The following is a 20,149-nucleotide window of genomic DNA, read 5'->3' on the forward strand; positions in this document are numbered from 1 at the left end:
GTCAGATCCCCAGAGGGTACAGAGGGGGGCCAGGGAGGATTCAGTCTCCTCGCCCCCCTCAATAACCTGACGATCAGATCGTGCTTCCCTAGTGATTTACCATCAACTGCATAGTGATGTACGGTGATAGCGGCAACATACACCTTGAGGGTGGAGGGAGACAGCCTTCGCTCCAGGCCCTCTTGCAGAAAAGAAAGCACGGCTCTGTCCGAACATGATTGGGGGTCCTCTTGGTGAGAGGAGCACCATTCGACGAACAGGTTCCACTTCAGCGCATAGAGGTTCCTCGTAGAAGGAGCTCTAGCAGAAGTGATAGTGTCTGCGGCCGCTTGCGGGAGATCACTCAGAACCTCTGCGTCCCGTCCAGGGACCACACATGGAGTTTCCACAGGTCGGGACGCTGGTGCCAGAGGGTGCCCCGTCTCTGAGTCAGGAGGTCCTTCCTCAGAGGAATGGGCCAGGGAGGTGCTGTCGCGAGGAGCGTGAGGTCCGAGAACCAGGTCCGAGTGGGCCAGTATGTAGCCATTAACAAGACCTGCTCCTCGTCCTCCCTGAATTTGCACAGGAGCTGTGCGAGAAGGCTCACTGGGGGAAACGCATGTTTGCGTGGGCCCCGGGGCCAGCTGAGTGCCAGGGCATCTGTGCCGAGCGTGCCGCCGGTAAGGGAATAGAACCACTGGCAGTGGGCAGTCTCCGGGGAGGCGAACAGAACTATCTGTGCCTCGCCGAAGCGCTGCCAGATCAGCTGGACCACCTGGGGATGGAGTCTCCATTCGCCCGGAGACGGAGGCTGCCGTGAGAGCTCGTCAGCTGCACGGTTGAGCGCACCTGGGACGTGAATGGCACGAAGCGACCTCAGATGCTTCTGACTCCATAGCAAGAGATGGCGGGCGAGTTGCGACATATGGCGGGAGCGTAGACCACCCTGATGGTTGATGTATGCAACGGCTGCAGTGCTGTCCGAGCGGACCAGTACGTGCTTGTCTGTCAACAACTCCTGGAAGCGTCCCAGTGCAAGACGTACTGCTAGCAACTTGAGGCAATTGATATGCCAATGCAGTTAGGGCCCCGTCCACAGACCCGACGCTGCATGCCCGTTGTACGTGGTCCCCCACCCTGTGGCAGCATGCCTGGACACTTGTTCGAGGGGAACTCCAGCCCGCAGGAACGAAGGGTCCGACCACTTGGTGAGGGTGCGACGGCAGTTCGGTGTTACGGGGACATGGAACGTACGGCGCTGCCACGCCCATCTCGGGACCCGGCCGCGGAGCCAGTGTTGAAGCGGCCTCATATGAAGCAATCCGAGCGGCGTGACTGCGGCTGTGGATGCCATATGCCCCAGGAGCCTCTGAAAGAGTTTCAGTGGGGCCGCTGTCCTGCGCTTGAGCGTACTCAGGCAGGTCAACACTGGCGACCGAATCCAGTTCCATACTGAGATAAGAGATCCTCTGCCCAGGGGAGAGTTTGCTCGTGTCCCAGTTGACCCGAAGACCCAACCGGCTGAGGTGAGCTAACACCATGTCCCTGTGTTCGCACAACTGCTCCCGCGAGCTGGCCAGGATGAGCCAGTTGTCAAGGTAGTTGAGGATGCGAACGCCCTGTTCCTTGAGCGGAACAATGGCCGCCTCTGCAACCTTCGTAAAGACGCGGGGCGACAGGGCCAGGCCGAAGGGTAGGACTTTGTACTGATATGCCCGACCCTCGAACGCAAACCGTAGAAGGAGTCTGTGGCGAGGCAGAATCGAGACATGAAAGTACGCGTCCTTCAGGTCGATCGCTGCAAACCAATCCTGGGGACGGATGCATTTGAAAATGCACTTCTGCGTAAGCATCTTGAACGGCAGCCTGTGAAGGGACCGATTCAGGACACGCAGATCCAGGATTGGCCGTAGCCCACTGCCCTTCTTGGGTACAATGAAGTAGGGGCTGGAGAACCCTGACTCCATATCGGCTGGAGGGACCGACTCGACTGCATTCTTCGCATTGTCCAGGGACACACGAGTGTAATGGACACCCCTGAACACCGGGGGACGCCGAGCTGAGCGCTCAAGCCCTTACGAGAAAGACAAGACGAACAACGCGCCGACGTGGGCATGCTCTCTTTTTTTGTTTTACAAGAGAATATGAACCACCCACAAACACAGTCTCAGCATGCTAAGCAGACATGAGAGAAAGTGATTGTGGCCGTCAGTGAGGATAGGAAACGACCGCCTCCAGAAACGCACAGACAGAATGACGTCTTGAAAAAGACGCAGTGTCTGTCTGTGAAGCTCTTTCAGAAGCTCTTGTTCTTTGTGTCGAAGCACACAGGGAACAGCCGCGATGTGACTGCAGGTACACTTTTCACTCCCTGAGTCACACACACAGAGGAACCGGCCCAAATCGCAAACCAAACGAGGCAAATAATGCTGTGAAAACAGCAGTTGAGAGCTGTATAACAGCTCAAGAAGCTCACTCTGGGAAAGCTCGCGGCCTCGCTGTAAGGTGCCATAAAGCCAGCACTGTAGAACAAAAGCTCTTCAAAGGCTTGCGAAGTCACTCTCAGACTAATAGCAGGAACACACTGGTTGGCTCCGAAGCGAAAGACAGAGTGCGATGGCATCTGCTCCCCTATTTATACCACCTGGCGGGGGCGGTGCGCATTATGCAAATATCGCACGCCAACTTCATTGGCCTGTTGTAGTTCACTCGAAGCTGATAGGGCTCTCTAGCGATATCCCAATTCGTCGGACACTACTGACGTAGGTCGAACGTGACCGACTGAAAGGGAACCCATTTAATTAGACACCCATTTTTGATGATAAATTTGTATTGAATCATAAAACACAGAATCCAGAAAAAATAAAATGGATTTCATGGGGCTACTTTGTGGAGTCTAATTGTGAACAAACAAGTTTATGTTTACATTCATTCTCAAGGTATAACAAATATGTGGAAAACATTGCCTTCTTCATTAATGTTAAATGAATATTGTGATAAAATATCAAAACTGTATGATATGGAAGAAATATCGTGATAATATTGTTGGCCATATCACCCATCCCTACATTAAAAATAGAGTTGTTTTACTCAAGATACCTTCAAAGGAGCGAGCAAAGATGAGCATAACCGATGTCTATCACATATGCAGATTGATATCTAAAAGTTTTTTTTTGTTTTTTTTTTCCTTCTTCCTTCTTCTCACTAACATTTAAGGGTTAGTTCACCTAAAAATGAAAATAATGTCATTAATTCGTTCATCTTCGGAACACAAATTGAGATATTTTTGATGAAATCCGATGGCTCAGTGAGGCCTCCATTTAGAGCAAGTTAATTTACACTTTCAGTGCCCAGAAAGGAACTAAAAACATATTTAAAACAGTTCATGTGAGTTCAGTGGTTCAACCTTAATATTATAAAGCGACAGGAATACTTTTTGTGCACCAAAAAAACAAAATAACAACTTTTCAACAATATCTAGTGATGGCCGAATTCAAAACACTGCTTCAAATCTTTTGTTTCGAATCAGTGATTCAGACACATGATTTCAGCAGTTTGACACGTGATCCGAACCGCTGATTCGAAACAAAAGATTCGAAGCAGTGTTTTGAAATCGACCATCACTAGATATTGTTGAAAAGTCGTTATTTTGTTTTTTTGGCGCACAAAAAGTATTCTCGTCTCTTTATAATATTAAAGTTGAACCACTGTACTCACATGAACTGTTTTAAATAGTTTTTAGTTCCTTTCTTGGCACTGAAAGTGTTAATTAACTTGCTGGCTATGGAGGCCTCACTGAGCCATCGGATTTTATCAAAAACATCTTAATTTGTGTTCCGAAGATGAATGAAGGTCTTACGGGTGTGGAACGACGTGAGGGTGAGTAATAAATGACGTTATTTTCATTTTTGGGTTAACTAACACTTTAGATATTTAAACAGAGTAAAACACCAACAATAAAAAGAACTAGCTAGGTTAGCTGATTGCCATAAAAGTCTATAGATATCACCATCAGTTCATATTACCAGTAACACTTTCTCCAACAAACGGATGCAATGAGACCTGTTTTCCTGTTTGTTCATGTGGTATTCGGCATGAAGCCTACAGAAGTTATCGTTAAAAATCAACTTCCCTATGGAGAAAATGAATGGACTTTTTTTATTTCCGGAACCCAACTGTTGCCCTCTATTACCTGCTGCATGAGAGTAGTCATGTCGGCAGGCCCGGGGCGGGTTTCCAGGACCCTTAATTAAAGCACTAGTGGCTAGCAAACGGGGCGGGGAGTGGGTTGTTGGTGGTGGGTTGAGATAACGGTGAGGAATTTCACCTGAACAAAGACACTGGTTGTATTGGCTCCCCACCAGGGGCTTGATCTACAAAAGCTGTAATTTTCACAAAAAAGAGACCCTGTTCGGACCCTGCACGTTCAACCCTTGCAATAGCCTATGTTACGGCCCGCTCCCATCTTTTATGTAAACGCTGGTTGAGGATATTAACGTGGATTGTGTTTATTTATCTGTACCGTCCTGATGGCATGTTATTGAAATAGGCATAATTACAGTACTAGGACTTTGAAATGGCATATTATTTTCATCATGCATACACTATAATCAAAAGCAGCCCGTCCTGATGTAGTTTGATTAAACATTGTTAAATAAAGTTGTGAGACACACCAGAGGGTGGGTATGCTGTGAAAATGTATTTTGCCCCCTGTTGGTAGTTGAAGCATAATTCAGTTATTGAGAGAGAGTTCACTTATTCACTTAATATACCTCTTAACCACCTATGACCTCTAGTGACACAAACACTCTAGTTCATTATAAAAAGGTAAATATGAAATAACTACATGTCTTTATATAATCGTAATTTAAAAACAGTGACATGCTTTTAGTGCTGTAGAAAAAGTTCTATGACCATATTTCATTTCAGATCTTGTGATGATTATTAAACTTTTAGTTCACTTAAATAAAATGTATATTCTAGATAAATGTACTTACCCTCTTTCCTTTTTTGAGGCTTTCGAGTTTCAAAAAGGATGCAAAAGCACTTATAAAATCACCAGAAAGCACTTCATATGACTCGTGCACTATATTTTAATTATTCTGAAGCTGTATGATAGCTTTTTGTGCAAAACAGAACAAAAAATTTAAGATACACTACCGTTCAAAACTTTGGGGTCAGTAAGATTTTTTTTTAATGTTTTTGAAAGAAGTCAGTTATGCTCACCAGAGCTACTTTTATTTGATCAAAAATACAGTAAAACACTAATACTGTGAAATATTACAGTTTAAAATAATGTTTTACATTTTAAGCCAGCTGCCTTTGCTCCAGTCTTCAGTGTCACATGGTCCTTCAGAAATCATTCTAATATGCTGATTTGGTGCTCAAGAAACATTTCTTATTATTATCAATGTTGAAAACAGTTGTGCTGCTTAATATTTTTGCACAAACAGTGAATTTGTTTTATATAAAGTAAAAAAAACAACATTTATTTGAAATAAAAGTATTTTGTAGTATTATACATTTCTTTATACATTTGCTTGATGACTAAAAGTATTGATTTCTTTTAAAAAATCCGACCTGAAACTTTTGAACGGTAGCGTAATCTTCCTTTCAAGTTAGCTGTGAACCACTGCAGTTGGGTCACTGAATCAATGAGTTGAACTGTTCAACTCGTAAATGAATCATTCAAACCAGATGTGAACTGGATTATTTTATTCATTGAAAAGAATGATTCGTTCACAAATCAGATATTGTTGCTTTTCTCATGAATCTGTTGAACAAGTTAGTGTGCATATCACGTTTTTCAGTGAATACCAACTTAGATTTCTGTCTGTTCCTCTCACAAAGCTATTGTATGACTTAAGAAGACTTGGAATATAGTGTATAATTCACGTGGTCCATAATTTGTGTGGTTATTGTGCTTTTAGGTGCTTTTTGAAGCTTCTAAGCCTGTGTGCTCCATTCATTATAACTGCATACCATTCTTCCAGTACCAAGAAAGAAAGAAAGCCATACAGGTTTGGAACATGAGAGAGAGTAAAAGAAGACAGAATTGTAATTTTTGTAAGCACTGTGACTTTAAAGCGCATTCATTTGTGTAGCCCTCTAATGCAGTATTTGGACTGAAGTCACTGTTTGATGGCAAAGTGCAGTGAATGGGAACTTTGTGAGGAAGACTGATGGTGTGGCAAAGATAAACAGATGGCTGCAAATATCGACTGCTAAATTATTCATCAGGGCTCCAGCTTTTGGTTAGCGACAGAGTGATAGAGTTTACTGGGATGATGAAAGAGATGGAGCGAGGAAGAGAAAGGGAGAAAGAAAAATAAAGAGAGCAACACCGGCATGAATATAATAGCCTCGCATCGAATTTGCAGAAGTGCCACCGCCTCATTGAAACACGGCCGTTATTCACGTCTGTTCTGAATGTTGATGTTGTTGTTGAAATATTATCCTTAGATGTTTCCCAGATGTCAGTGCATGCTGTGTTGGTCTTAGGTGCTGTCAAACATCGCTCTCTGATTGTGATTTGCGGCGGTGTTGAATAAAGGCCTGTCGAGAGGAGGATAACGTAGCATTAGCACTGCTTATGTCTACATGCTCATTACATGCGAGCATTTACACGGCTGGTGATTTAACAGCTCTCTGACACATGATGTATTCACTACCGAACATCATTGGCATCTCTTATACACATTTACACAGACAAATCTCTCACACAGACACACTGTCTCACACTCCCTTTCACACACACATGCACCTCACTCTCTTCTGCGTTTAAGACTCCGGGGAAATAGAGCAGAGAGGAAACTACGTGCCTTCACCGAGCAAGGGCTGTCTGGTGTCATGGCAACCAGTGCGGATTACCCCACCCTCTCCAATCAGCCTCGAGAGGGAGGAGGAGGAGAAAAGGATGGAGAGAGAGTCAGGAAGGGCTGAGGACAGGCGGATACTAGGTGGTCGCAGTGCTGTTAAAATGTATTATATATAAAATATATAAATATAGTATAAAACATTAAAAAGAAAAAAAAATGAAAATAAATTACTAAAAATACTAAAAAATAAAATGTTCATTTTAGTTTTAAATGCACAATAAAAATAACTATAAGTATAATAAAATATAATATATAGTGCTGTTAGCGTTAATGAAAACAGATATAAAAATAGAATTCATATAAAATGTGTGTGTGTGTATATATATATATATATATATATATATAAAAGCATAATTAGAAAAATTTGGAATAAAAATAATAATCAAATTACTATTTTTATAAAAAATATATAAACATTTTTATAAAAATTACTATAAATATAATAAAAAAAATATAGTGCTGTTATCATTAATGAAAAAAAAACATAAAAGTAAAATGTATTTATATGTATATGTGTGTGTGTGTTTATATATATATATATATATATATATATATATATATAAAGCATAATTATTTGGAAAAAAATTGGAATAAAAATAATAAATAATACAAAATACTATTTTTATAAAAAATAAAAATTACTATTAATATAATAAAATATATAGTGCTGTTATCATTAATGAAAAAACATAAAAATACTATTAATATAACATTTATTTATATATATGTGTGTGTGTGTGTGTGTGTATACATATATATATATATATATATATATATATAAGCATAATTATTGGAATTATTGGAAACTTGGAAAACTGTTAATTTTAGTTTTAAATACAGAATAAAAATTTCTATAAATATAATTAAATATATATTTTTTTAATTATTTCTTCTGCCTTCATTATAAATTATCTAGATAAAATTATAAAACTAGACGACCCAGAAGTATTTAATTGATGTTAGTTAAAATAAAACTTTTGTTTTTATTTAAAAAATAATAAAATTGGGTGAATGTAGGAAACTATATTGAAGCATTAGTGAAAAGTAAACTGAATTGAAAGCACAAATTGAAAATAAAAATTAATTTAAAAATTCAAAACTATACCACATCCTAGGGTGGTCAGAGATGTGTTTAGAAGAAATAAATAAGCGTTCAAAGCTGTTGGAGGACAGTCCCCAAAAGATGTGATGTGCAGGGGAATGATGAATTATTTTTGGGTAGAAAAGGTGGATTCAGGGAGACAGACAGAGAGAGAGAGAGTGACAGGGACAGAGCACAGGCCAAAGGGAGGAGGAAACATTCAGAAAGCAAGGGAGCATGGAGGATGATTTGAGAGAGAAAAAGGAAGCAGCCTAGAGAGAAAGAGGGAGGGAGGCAAATGGGACGGCGGGTCATTTAAGGACACTCACAAAAAATTGCCATCTCTCAGGGGCCGCTGATGACTGCAGAGTGAGACAGAGAGCGAGGACTGCAGCAGTAGGATGACGCCCAGTTACTGTCAAATGACTACACAATACAGCAGAGCTCCATCAGCACCACAGATGTTCAGAAAATACTTAGTAGTAAACCAAATTTTTCTTTAAAATTGTAGTTTACAAAAATACATATATTTAATTCATCACATAAGACATATTTTAGTTGACACAAACCATGTTTGTCCTACAGCAGATGCAAGTAAACCCATTTTTAGATTTCATTTAGTCACCTATTTTTAAAATTAATTTCTTCCACCAAGAAATGAATTATTGCTGTATGTTTTGTTTGGACGTATGATCTTTAATAGACAAAAGATATGGTAAGTTTATTTTCTCCTCCCTTTTAAATGATGTTTTATTTGTGTTTTAATTTCATATATTTATTCATTGCTGTCCTAAAGGGTTAGTTCACCCAAAAATGAAAATTCTGTCATTAATTACTCACCCTCATGTCGTTCCACACCCGTAAGACCTTCGTTCATCTTCAGAACACAAATTAAGATATTTTTCATAAAATCCGATGGCTCAGTGAGGCCTCCATTGACAGCAAGATAATTAAAGGGTTAGTTCACCCAAAAATGAAAATAATGTCATTTATTACTCACCCTCATGGCGTTCCACACCCGTAAGACCTTCGTTAATCTTTGGAACACAAATTAAGATATTTTTGATTAAATCCGATGGCTCAGTGAGGCCTGCATTGACAGCAATGACAAGATCCATTAATGTACTAAAAACATATTTAAATCAGTTCATGTGAGTACAGTGGTTCAATATTAATAATTAAGTGATGGCCGATTTCAAAACACTGCGTCAGGAAGCTTCGGAGCGTTATGAATCAGCGTATCAAATCATGATTCGGATCACGTGTCAAACCGCCAAACTGCTGAAATCACGTGACTTTGGCGCTCAGAACCGCTGATTCGACACGCTGATTCATAACGCTCCGAAGCTTCCTGACGCAGTATTTTGAAATCGGCCATCACTATATAAGTCGTTATTTTGGTTTTTTTGGCGCACCAAAAATATTCTCGTTGCTTTATAATATTAATATTGAACCACTGTACTCACATGAACTGATTTAAATATGTTTTTAGTACATTAATGGATCTTGAGAGAGGAAATGTCATTGCTGGCTATGAAGGCCTCACTGAGCCATCGGATTTCAACAAAAATATCTTAATTTGTGTTCCGAAGATTAATGAAGGTCTTACGGGTGTGAAACGACATGAGGGTGAGTAATAAATGACATTATTTTCATTTTTGGGTGAACTAACGCTTTAACACTTTCAATGCCCAGAAAGGTACTAAAGACATCAGTGGTACTAAAGACGAATCAGTGGTTCGGAGCACGTATCAAACTGCCAAAGTCACACCCCCCAGTGGTGAACCATTGATTTTTCGAAACACTTATGACATAACGAAGCCTCGTTTACTGAAATCACGTGACTTTGGCAGTTTGATACACGCTCCAAACCACTGATTCGAAGCAAATTATTTGTTAAGCTGCGAAGCTTCACGAAGCAGTGTTTTGAAATCATCCATCACTAGATATTGTTGAATAAAGTTATTTTGGGTTTTTTTTGGCACACAAAAAGTATTCTTGTCGCTTCATAACATTAAAGTTGAACCACTGTAGTCACATTAACTGTTTTAAATATGTCTTTAGTAGCTTTCTGGGCATCTGAAAGTGTTAATTATCTTGCTGTCAATGGAGGCCTCACTGAGCCATCGGATTTTATTAAAGATATCTTAATTTGTGTTCTGAAGATGAACGAAGGTCTTACAGGTGTTGAACGACATGAGGGTGTGTAATTAATGACATTACTTTCATTTTTGGCTGAACTAACCCTTTAACTGTCTATGATTAAGGGGTTCAGTTGCATTTTATTCACTACATTAGCATCCATGACCTGTGACCCACCAGGGAGGAGGAATGTTCTGTAAACCTGTGTAAAGCCCTATTCGGAATGGACTAGTTTTCACAGTTTCTGGTTTCATAGCTGTACTTTAATTTTAATCCCATCTAAATCAAACACATCTGTTTTTCTCACTCACCCTTGGTTAAAATTATATTGTAAAATTACCAACTGCTTTTCGGTTAACTCAGGGGGTCCTCTGGAAAATTTCAACTCCGGATAGAAGTGTCCATGATTGCGGTATATTATTTTTCACCTCATTTATTTTGACCTTCACAAATACTGCAACTATAGCTAAATGTATGATTGCACTGCCTGGTGCACCTTGATTGTGTATTTAGAACTTATGCCAACTTTCTAGATAAAATAACACTTGGTGGTTCTGCTTTCATCTAATTTGACATAAAAGAAAATTAAATCAATAATCAGAGTCCAATCCCGGAAACTGCTAAGAAAGGCTACTGTAGTATGATCCTCACCTCAATTAATTCCTTCCCTTAATTACATGCGTAATGTTAAATAATTAATCACATATCAAGTCTGGTTTATTTCAGTGGGTTTTATGATGGGATCCAGAGCACATAATCATCCGTAACGCCCACATCCAGACAACAAACACTCCCATCTTAAAATCTACACCGACCCCAATCTGAATCTGCATAAAATCACAGTTGCCCCATGTTAAAGGGATATTTCATCCAAAAAATGAAAATTCTGACTATTTCTTCTGAGAAACACAAAAGGTATTTTGGAGCATTTTGGTAACCAAACAGTTTTAGTGACCAAACACTGAGGCATTTTTCTAAAAAAATATTTTCTCAGAAGAAAGAAAGTCAAAGGTTTGGAATAACATGAAGGTGAGAAAGTGATGACAGAATGTTATTTTTTTTAGGTGAAATATTCCTTTAATATTTGCTTCTCAAACATTGTTTAGAAAACAATCCCGTTCGAATAGCGCAAGTTTCCCCCAAATTATCTTTTTGACAAATGTGGAATGTTCTAAACAGTGTGCCAATTGTTTTTGTAAGAAAAGGTTTTGTATTTCATTGTCAATGAACATTTAAATATTATGTTACATTTAAAATAAAATAAATCAAATGGTTAAAAATAAATAAATACAGAAAATTCCATATAAATTACTTTTTTTTTTACTACTGAGGCTAAATCATTGTGGAAAAAAACCTTGTCCATACATTCTGCTTTCTACTCTTTGCCTTTTGAAATGTTTTGGGGGATCCCACCATTCATGCTGCAGGCAAGTTTATCCTTGAGAGCTTTTTGCCATCATCAAAGTAGTTTTTTTTTTTTAATGTTTTTTCTTAAATAACTGAAACGGATCATGGACACTTTTCTAATCCATCATAATCAGCAAGGTTTTTGCTGTAATATGAGCACCCCAGAGGAAATATTTGAACGATGAGAGAAAGATAAAATTACAACTACATCGAGCACAGAACATTTTTAAAGCAACAGACAACATGTTTTCAATTGTTCTTTCAGTAGTCGATGGAGTGTGGTATATATTTTCACAGCAGGCATGATCACAGTATGTACTGTAACATCAGATGTTATTAAAGTTGACAGCGTATGTCTTTGATTAGGAAGTATCTTGAATATGCATGTCCTTCAGATTGTTGGAATATTGTATTTACAAATTGCACGCGAATAGAGTTGTTCAATATTTTGAATTAAATAGTCATTTATGGAAAACTTGTTTAATTACCACTGTGTCATATTCCATTTATGTGATAATTCCCTCTCGCTGCAGTCAATAATTGCTTTTTATGCACATTAAAATATAAGCCGCCCATTAATAAGCTAGTTACTGTCAGTTTGTGCATTGCTTGTTCCTTATTTCTCATGCCTCACAGTCAAACAGGGTTGAACCATGAGCAGCTCACCATGACCTGCCAAACTAAAGAAATTAAAGCTCTTAACACAGAACACAAATAGACTGCCTAAAAGGCTGCTTTCAAGCCTGCTGTGAACAGGTAGGAAAAGAGAGACAGTAGCCTGCCTAGATGCATGTTGTTTAATAGGCATACAGGAGCCACACGCTAATAGCTCTCTGCTTACTTTGCCATCGCTTGGAACGCAGGGACATAATTAAGGCCATTTACCGTAAAAGCCAACAGAATTAAAAAATATTCAAGTGCAATAAAAGAAAACGGTGAGCTAATGCAGTGTGTGGAGTGTGTGTTGGAGAAAAACTTTTTTTCTTCTCCCATTGTTTGACTGCATGCCCGGAACTGGCTGCTTGTCTTAAAAATTCAAGGAAAAGGTTGATCGTAAATGAGAAATCTGTCTTTGAAGGAGTCCAGCTTTCAACCAATAGTGCACAGGCCAGGAATGGGTGGAATGTGTTTGCACTGGCAAAGGGGAATAACAGTAAAGATAATGGTAACAATAAGCATGTGCGTGTTTCTGGTGGGTACTACCGTCTGCTGCAGGCCTGCTTAAGGGAAGCTGGCATACTAGAGAGTATTTACCACACTTTTAAGGCTGTAGTTTTCTTTAGTGTGTTTGCAACAGAGGTAGATGCCATATAATCTGGTAACAATTTCTGCTAATAATTTTGGTATTAAGATGCATTTTGCTCGATTGGATCACAAGTAGACGAGGGAGACACATGCCAATATACACCTGGTATTAAAAGCTGTCTCGTTTGTCCACTTTCAACCACTTCTGTTCTGATTTTTTTGAGGGGAGGGTCTATGGGTGGGTAAATGTATCAGCTTTTTCCAGATCTTTCAATCTAATGGACAAAATAAGCTCGCGTAATTTACATATGAATGCGTCCAGAGACGACGGAAAAACACGGAGAGCATCAGCTTTCGTTTCTGCTCTGACAGCCGCAAGACCATGTCGAATGCGGTGAGTGCGAAATAAGGAATGGTGAGAGAACATTATGCTTGGTACATTTTTTGTCTTCAAACCAAACTTGGGTCTTCAGCCAACAGTTTAAATCCTGTTTGGCTAGCGCGCTTTCCATAATGTTTACGCATTAGGTCAGTTGGCGGTCTTTTGGGCTGATCGAATGCATTCGACCACATGAGCGTTTACACTACGAAAGCAATGCGTATTCAACTACCTCTGGAAAATAGTTGAAAGTGGACAAGCTCAAAACATTTTACACCCTATTTACACCTGTATTTAGCGTCATCCACTTGTGATCCGATCGACTAAAACACATCTTAATACCAGCTGTAAACAGGGCCATGGAGTTAAAACCATTTTTTACCTAGAATAACAAAGTGCGATTGAGAAGAGTGCTCATTAAAACTCTATACAGCTCACTGGAATCTAGAGTGTGAATTAATGACTGTGACTTTAGACTCATTTTGATGTAATGTTTTGTTTTTTTGTTTTGTTTTCAGGGGTTAATTGAAATTTGCACCCTCCAGTTTTGTAGCACGAAGCACAAAGTCATCATTCAAATGTAAGTATGTGCTTTTTTTGTGCCTATCCATTACTGATATTTGCAGGCATCAATTGGATGCCTTTAATAGCTATGTGTGTAAACAAATATTTGGCACATGGATAGAATACAAAACTTGTGTTTGCGTGCAGCTGTTTATATTCTCTACTCATCAGTCTTGAAACAGCAGCTGAACCACCACTAGCTGCTCAACACACACACACACACACACACACACACATATGCTGCTGACATATAAATTTTAAGACCATTAATGAGAATGTTGCTTTATTGATATGAAAAATAGCAATTCACCACCAGAAATGCTGAGGTACAGGCAACAAAAGAGTCACTTTATATTTCACAATTGTGACTTTATCTCACACTTTGACTTCGTATCTTACTTTTGCTACTTTATTAGTTGTAATTGTGACTTTATACAGTAGTGGCCAAAAGTGATGTCCATAGGGGATATTTGCACAATATTTGCTTTTAATGACACTTCAAGTTCTATTAAACAATCAAAATATGAAGAGTGTTATATTGGGAGGAAGAATACACTAAACTTGGTTAAAGTATTAAAATTACAAAATTATTCGGCAAGAACTGCATACTCCAGCATAATAATTAAATATGAATTTTATTATATTATGCAAAAAAATGCATCGAAAAACAAAAACCTCACAGGAAATAAAGCATACATTGACTACAATGTAAAAAGTTATTAATATTTTATTGGTTCTCTCTTGTTTTTGATTACAGCAGCCATTCTCCTGGCCATTGACTCACTAAACTTTGAGCATGTGTCATGCTAAACTTCTTTCCAATCCTCCTTAAGTGCTTCCCTCATTGAAAGACCTGCATGATTTATCACAATTCAGGTTTATAATTTCATAAAGGTTTTCAATGGCTCTAAGGTCAGGAGAAGACTTCAGAATGCTGAGGGGGGACACTTTCATTGCGTGCAACGTTGTTGCATGCACAATGTGTTTGGGATCATTATCATGGCGGGAAAATACATAACAGATCCTCCATACTTGGCTACATTGTGTTCAGCAGGATTCCCAAGTATTGTTCCATTTTCAAAGTGCCAGCAAATTCGTAAATCCTTCCAACACCTGCTGCAGACATGCATTCCCAACACCATTATGTTTCGCCTGCTGTGCTTAATGGATGCATGCAGTTGGCATTAAAACACTCCAGTCATCTACAAACATACCTGACACTATCCAATGCTAGATTGTTAAATTCGGACTGCTCCAATCTTCCACACTCCAGTCCTTATGTTCTTTGGCAAATGCAAGGTTTTTTGTTTTGTTTTTTTTTGTTTAGTTTTTTTTTTGTTTTTTTTTCAGTAGATAAAACTAATAAATGTTTTTTTACACAACTTCTCAATCCAACCTCTTATAGCCATTGGCTTACAGTTCAAGATTGAGGTTGAGGGTCTTATCCAGGTCTTTAGAAGCTATTTTGAGGTGGTCCCACATTCAGGTGATTTTCATCCTCCTGTCAAAATGCTCACTAGTCACAGCACTTTAAATTCTACATGGTATTGGTCTCACTGTGCTTTGAAATAATTCTTTGGATATCGCTACCATTCACATCCTCCACATGAGCAATATCCAAAACTGACTGACCAAATTTAGCCATTCTAACAATATCCTCTTTGGTTGCAGAGGATAGCTCCTTCCATCTAGCCATTTTCACTAAAACCCACAAAATAATGTCTAATAACATAGCTAATACCTGTCACATACTGATTTATTGAATTATAGGCTGGGAATAATGAGTGCAAGCCTGGTATGACCACTTGGCTAAAAATGACATCCGCACAATTCAGTGTTTCATTGCATCATGACAAATGATACAATTGGAACTTGTACATTATTTTTACATTCCAGGCACAACTTCACAACATGCTTACAAAATATTTTTAAAAAGGAAAAATTGCGAAGAAGCCTATTTTCTTAGGTTGGACATCACTTTTGACTGCTGTATCTCACAATGTGACTCAAGCTTACAATTACCTGTTATATAAGGCAGAAACAGGCTTTCTTATCGATCTTTATCAAGAATCCTGAAAAAAAAATGTATCACGATTTCCACCAAAATATTCAGCAGCACAACTGCTTTCAACATTGATAATAATAAGAAATGTTTCTTGAGAACCAAATCAGCATATTAGAATGATTTCTGAAGGATCATGTGACACTGAAGACTGGAGTAAGTAGAAAACTGACTGCATATTGATTGTCCTGGGCCCGTATTTATCAAGCCTCTGAGAATTACTCACAAGAGCACTTCTAAGAATTGACTTAAGAGTAAAAAAATTCTTGGCTCAAAGCTTCGCTTAAAAGTTAGTTATCAAGCATCTCAGTCGTAATTTAAGTGAAGTGTAGGACTAAATCTTAAGTTTCAGTCTTAGAGATGATTCACGACACTTTGCCATGCCACAAACGGGATTTTGGATGACGACATAGGCATGGACCAATCACTGAATATATTTCCTTATTTAAGAATATTCTCAGATAAATTCACATTGAATGGTGAAATTCCTAAGAGGAGTTTACATTCAACACACATTTGACAATAAAGAATTTTCAAGATAATACATTATGATATACACATTGGAAATGAAAGATAAACATGTTTTCCACCATGTTTTAATTGCAAATTTTAAACCGTTGGGCTGGTAACTGACCTGCCTATATATAGCCTAGATTTTATGATATAATCAGTCACCATGGATTCCAAAAGAAAACCGAACTGGCGCGAGGAAGAAGCGCTACTGCTTGCTGAATGGGGCTGTTCATATATCGCGCCTCAAAACGCGTGGAAAGCGCAGCCACGCCGCTTTCTCCTCCTTTCCACAAGCGCTTGTGCTCCCGTGGCGTCTGTCGTTGCTGTGCAACCATGAACTGTGCTCTCCACGATGACGAGGCAGTATCAGCAAAGGATTAATTGATTTGAAGCCCTTGCATTAGCTTTACTACTAGATATATTTATGGAGATGAGAAATAAAAACCCGCCCTGTACAGCTATAATCAGCTGTTCGGCTGAGCATTCGATGTTGTTACGAAAAGGCCGAAGCTGATCGGTTGGTTCTTGTCATATGACCTGCGGTGCACTTGCGGCATTCTGAAAAGTTGAGATGTTTTCATCTCGCCGCAGCATAAGCGCGCCTGGAAAAAACGCTCCTACATTTGAAATAACAAATTTGCGAGCGCAAAAGCGATATGTGAACGGCCCCTTAGTCAAACAATTCAGCCCAACATTAATCAGTGCTGACAAAGATGATGCCTGCTCTGTCCAAACAATACTGTTTGAGTAACTGCTCGTCGTCAAACATTTCAAAAACTTTCTTGCTCCCCTGAAAGATTTGCGCACGTCTCTCTCCTCAGTGCCATCACAAGCCCCTACTGGCTAAATAACTGGGAGAGTAAGAGTGATTCTTAGCTTTAAGAAATTTGATAACTTGCTTTTATGGTTAAGTTTGAAAGTAGGAGTAAATTTCATGAATTCTCAGCACTTAAAACTAAAATGGCACTTTGAGAAGCTTGATAAATACGGGCCCTGATCATTATATCTTGCTCAGCAATAAAGCTGTGGCTGCGCTGCTACTTGTTAGGGAAAAAATAATTGTTAAAGGTAGGGTAGGCAATTTGTTTTGTAAACACTTATTATTATACTGGTTGAATGTTGACGCTTTGCAGAATCTTCTGTGTAGCATTCATGTGTTTTGAAGGAGACTTTGGAGTGCACTCTGAAGGGAGGGTGGGATCTCATGCTTTCAAAGCTAACTTGCTAGTGCTAACTTCTCTGCAATTGCCTACCCTACTTTTAATGGAAAAGCTACACTTATCTGAGCTACTGACATTCTACTGAAATTAGTAGCATCGCTACTTTTAGTATTTACTTCCCAACAGTGGTCCTAGATGCTGTTTAATTGCTCATTTCTCATGACACACTCAGAAATAACAAACCCCAAATGTTTCTCCACACAGCTACTCTTGTCAGTGCCACAAGCCCGGTGCACTCATTCAGAAAACAGCAGCTTGTGGGCTAACCTTGAGTCAGGAGCTCCTTTTGATGAGTGCGAGTAGAGGAAAGAGAGAGCCTTATTTTAATTGCAGCAGGGTCACGGGGTCAGTGCAGAAAGCTGAACCGCTCGAAGTCTTCTCTTAGGCTGGAGGCCGCTGAGGTGTGCAGAATGTGTGATGAGAAACATAGAGCTACAATGACTTCTACAAATATTACAGACAATTTGTGTTAATGACAGGCAGGCGTTTGCACTAAGCAATTCCATCTGCAAATCATCTGAAGGTCTCGCCAAATTAAGGACTGTTAAAAATATACCGCTGGATTGTCATAAAAGGTTGTCTGCTTTCATCTGTGAACAGTGGAATCTTAAAATAAATAAAACACAATGGATTTGCTGTGAAATCATCTTCAAGCTCTAGGGTCAGACCACAGCATTTTTGAACTTGCTGAATCCTGAAGCTGTTTGATGTCAATTATGCTGTTTTCACACTTGGTTTGATCGCTTCCACCTCCCTCCCTCAGCCCCCGCAGGTCTCTTTTTACATTGTATTATTCCCCTCTGTGCATTTGCTTCATCTATGTGAATAACACTTTGAGTACTAGTGGCAGCTGTTTACCACTGTACTTACTGTAGGCTGACCATGATTTTGGTAGTTTGAGTTTTGGATCAGCATTCCTGTTACATTAATCTTAGGACTGGTTTTAGAGCTAATTAACAGTAAGAGTTTGCCAAAAGATGTTGATCCAGGATCAAACTACACATGCATTTCTAATAATAATAATACAACCCCAATTCCGGAAAAGTTGGGACGTTTTTTAAATATGAATAAAATGAAAACTAAAAGACTTTCAAATCACATGACCCAATATTTTATTCACAATAGAACATAGATAACATAAATGTTTAATCTGCGATATTTTACAATTTTATGTACAAAATGAGCCCATTTCATATTTGATGCCTTCTACAGGTCTCAGAAATAGTTGGGATGGGGCATGTTTACCATGGTGTAGCATCTCCTCTTCTTTTCAAAACAGTGTGAAGACGTCTGGGCATCGAGGTAATGAGTTTCTGGAGTTTTGGTGTTGGAATTTGTTCCCATTCTTGCCTGATATAGGTTTCCAGCTGCTGAAGAGGTCGTGGTCATCTTTGACATATTTTTCGTTTAATGACGCACTAAATGTTCTCTATAGGTGAAAGATCTGGACTACAGGCAGGCCAATTCAGCACCCAGACTCTTCTACAACGAAGCCATGCTGTTGTAATAGCTGCAGTATGTGGTTTTGCATTGACCTGCTGAAATACACAAGGCCTTCCCTGAAATAGATGTCGTCTGGAAACCTTTATATACCTTTCAGCACTCATAGTGCCTTCTAAAACATGCAAGCTGCCCATACCTTATGCACTTATGCACCCCCATACCATCAGAGCTTTTGAACTGAACGCTGATAACATGCTGGAAGGTCTCTCTTCTCTTTAGCCCGGAGGACACGGTGTCCGTGATTTCCAACAAGGATTTCAAATTTGGACTCGTCTGACCATAGAACACTTTTCCACTTTGAAACAGTCCATTTTAAATGAGCCTTGGCCCACAGGACACAACGGTGCTTCTGGACCATGTTCACATATGGCTTCCTTTTTGCATGATAGAGCTTTAGTTGGCATCTGCAGATGGCACGGCGGATTGTGTTTCCCGACAGCGGTTTCTGGAAGTATTCCTGGGCCCATTTAGTAATGTCATTGACACAATCATGCCGATGAGTGATGGAGTGTCGTCTGAGGGCCCGAAGACCACGGGCATCCAATAAAGGTCTTCGGCCTTGTCCCTTACACACAGAGATTTCTCTAGTTTCTCTGAATCTTTTGATGATGTTATGCACTGTAGATGATTAGATTTGCAAAGCCTTTGCAATTTGACGTTGAGGAACATTGTTTTCGCACTCTTTCACAGATTGGAGAGCCTATGCCCATCTTTACTTCTGAGAGACTCTGCCTCTCTAAGACATCCCTTTTATAGCTAATCATGTTACAGACCTGATATCAATTAACTTAATTAGTTGCTAAATGTCCTCCCAGCTAAATCTTTTCAAAATTTCTTGCCTTTTCAGCCATTTGTTGCCCCCATGCCAACTTTTTTGAAACCTGTAGCAGTCATCAAATTTGAAATGAGCTCATTTAGTGGATAAAAGTGTAAAATTTCTCAGTTTAAACATTTGTTATGTTATCTTTGTTCTATTGTGAATAAAATATTGGCACATTGTTGGCATAATTTTTCATATCGAGCAATGCCGATGATTACATTTTAAGCCTTTATCGGCCGATTCTGATGTTGAAATTTTGTCAACACATTTATATTTTTTAATCATTTTCAGAACCAAGCAACTGAACACAAGTTCAGAAAACATCACTGTCCCAAAAAGACAGAAATTTGACATCA

The 20,149-nt window shown here is 39.3% G+C and overlaps 1 long non-coding RNA gene across 2 annotated transcripts in view; it reads left to right on the forward strand.

The window, feature by feature from the left end:
* The window catches only part of LOC127495006 (uncharacterized), a 120,853-nt gene that overhangs the window by 32,626 nt on the left and 68,078 nt on the right, over positions 1 to 20,149 (forward strand). For both annotated transcript variants that reach the window (XR_007925032.1, XR_007925030.1), the window contains exon 3: positions 13,630 to 13,691. This is a non-coding gene — a long non-coding RNA (uncharacterized LOC127495006). The remainder of the gene's footprint in view (positions 1 to 13,629; positions 13,692 to 20,149) is intronic.

The sequence above is a fragment of the Ctenopharyngodon idella genome, chromosome 15, assembly GCF_019924925.1.
Source record: "Ctenopharyngodon idella isolate HZGC_01 chromosome 15, HZGC01, whole genome shotgun sequence".
NCBI lineage: Eukaryota > Metazoa > Chordata > Actinopteri > Cypriniformes > Xenocyprididae > Ctenopharyngodon > Ctenopharyngodon idella.